Raw genomic sequence first — 2,577 nt, 5'->3', positions numbered from 1 at the left:
GTGGGTTTGAACCGCCAGCCTTCTGGTGAGCAGTCAAGTGCCTTAGGCACTATGCTACCAGAGCTCCTTCCCGCATTGGAAACCCAAGCAGGGGTCACTATGAGTCGAGCAGTGAGTTTGGTTTATTTATTTATTTATTTATTTTTATCATATAGGATTAAAACACACCCTCCTCCTGTATGACCTCTTTTGAATCCTGCTTGAATTTCTGGCAGTTCCCTGTCAATGTACTGCTACAATCATATTTTAATTATCTTCAGCAATATTTTACTTGTGTGTGATATTAAGGATACAGTTTGATACTGGCTACATTCTGCTGGATCTCCTTTCTTTGGAATAAGTAGACATATGAATCTCTTCCAGTTATATACTTACAGTGTATCCCTGAGATGTCCACAGGCATGAACCCTGGTGATTTTTATATGTAAGTTAAAAATGCACACATACCCACACATTCACTACCCCTCCTTTTAAAAAAAAGTGAAGGAAGAACCATTTATAAATTCATGAATTGTGCTATAGTTTAATCTTCTATTCTCAAGACTAATCAACTCTTTAAGTTGGGTCCAGACTTTTAATTAGAGCTGTCAGCTCTGGAAAGTTCATTTACTGAGCCTGACTCTCCAGTGAGAAGCTGCAAGCATGGGGACTTCTAACACAGCTATGAGACTCCAACACACTGGATGTTACTTTACCTATAAACAACTGGGCTTGTACAAAGATGCTAAACAGAAATGCAGATTTCAGATTTGTTACTTTATTAAAATGAAGCCCTGGTGGTGGGATGGTTGAAGTACTCAACTGCTAGGTGAAAGGTCAGCGATTTGAAACCACCAGCCACTCCATGGGAAAAAGATGTAGTAGTGTACTTCCGTAAAGATTTACAGCATTGGAAAACCTATGGGTTTCCAGGAGAACCCTCACAACAAAGAATTATTGGGGCCAAAATGTTAATAGTGCTAAGGATGAGAAACCCTGAGTTAGAGGAAGGGTTGATATGAAAAAGTATGGAGACTTATCATGTCCCAAGTCATCAGGATTGGAGGCAGGAAAAGAAAAACACAGTTCTATTCTGTCTTATATTATGGCCACTATGAGTTGAAATCAACTCAGTGACAATAGGTTTTTAGTTTTTTGTTTTACTAGAACAGATTGCATAGTGTTTCCTTTTTTTTTTCTTTTAACATATCCATTTTTATTTGTTTTAGTTTGTATGTTCACTATATTTGGAGGGGATATTATGTCAGTAGTGGTAAGGAGATTGATGCTAAAATTTGGACTTTTAAAGTAGTCCACCTCTATCATCACTATAGCAGAGAATATTGTAGCAGAATCAAATGGACTATTATCATTACTGATGTTATAACTTGTTTTACAGAGTTCTGGATACTGTGCTTTCACATCTATTTTTACATTTGGATGATCTAAGTATCTATGTTTCTATGATTTCAGCACTTTGTGAATTCTTTTGTAGATTTTTCTCATTCCATCACCTTTTCCTGTCACTCAACTAAGCAGGTACCAGCATTCCCTGTTCACAGGGAATGTAAGCTTATTCTGATAACATTTGAGATTCAATCTAATAAGAAAATAAGCAACAACAACAAAAAAAAAAAAAATCCCTTGTCCAGTCATATGATTATTCTGTGGCCAAAGATCTGTAGTCTGAGTCTCTTGACATAATGTTCAGCCCCATCCTATGGTTAACTGAGAGGTGAAGCTGTGTCATGTATGGGTAGAAATATTATGTAGGAACACAGCTTGCAAATTGCAGGAAAGACTTTTTGAAGGAAAGCTCCAGTTAACGTTGTGGGTTGGTTTGATCCACTGAGTCCCCATTAGGCAAAGTTCTGGGCAAGGTGACAAAGATGACAAGACATTGGTCTTGCTCTCAAAGGATTACATTCTGGAGTGATGGGCAAGCAGATAATGAAGCTGAAACTCAGACACAAACCCCAGGCCTTGGTTTAGACTATGAAGATGACAAGGTTACTTTCAAGCCTCCTATCTATGATCCTGTGAAATAATTAAACATAAGGAGGTAACATAAGCTGTGACCAAATTGAGTGCTCTGGGTGGAGAAGGAAAAAAAAGATGAGAATTGAACATTGGGATGGCTTTGAAGTGAGGCCCAGGCATTGGGCTTGGGGCTTAGCATGGAAAGTTGATGGCGATGTGCTGACAAGCTGGCAGGGAGCTGAGAAGTTCTCTTCTAAGAGGCACCAGGCAGAAAATAAACTAAACTGGGGGAAGTTTTGCCCCCTACATAACCATAACTTTAGACTTCAGAAATGTGGAGACATTTCTGGTTATCACAACTTGGAAAGGGGTAGGAGGTGTTACGAGTCCCTAGATGACATAAATAATCAAGCACTCCACTACTAATCAAAAGGTTGTCAGTTCACACCCACCCAGAGGCACCTCTGAAGTTGTTGTTGTTAAGTGCCGTCGAGTCGTTTCCGACTCATAGCGACCCCATGCACAGCAGAACGAAACACTGCCCGGTCCCGCGCCAGCCCCACAATCCCTGCTATACTTGAGCCCATCATCGCAGCCACCGTGTCAATCCATCTCCTT

At 39.9% G+C, this 2,577-nt stretch overlaps 1 protein-coding gene across 1 annotated transcript in view; it reads left to right on the top strand.

Annotated features, from left to right (window-relative positions):
* ST8SIA2 (ST8 alpha-N-acetyl-neuraminide alpha-2,8-sialyltransferase 2) overlaps positions 1-2,577 on the top strand; it is an 87,420-nt gene that overhangs the window by 40,942 nt on the left and 43,901 nt on the right. The gene's annotated exons all lie outside the window — the stretch shown is intronic.

Source organism: Orycteropus afer, unplaced genomic scaffold (genome assembly GCF_000298275.1).
Source record: "Orycteropus afer afer isolate SDZICR_OR568_19922 unplaced genomic scaffold, OryAfe1.0 scaffold00019, whole genome shotgun sequence".
Classification (NCBI taxonomy): Eukaryota; Metazoa; Chordata; class Mammalia; order Tubulidentata; family Orycteropodidae; genus Orycteropus; species Orycteropus afer.
This window is presented reverse-complemented; position numbering and strand designations above follow the sequence as displayed.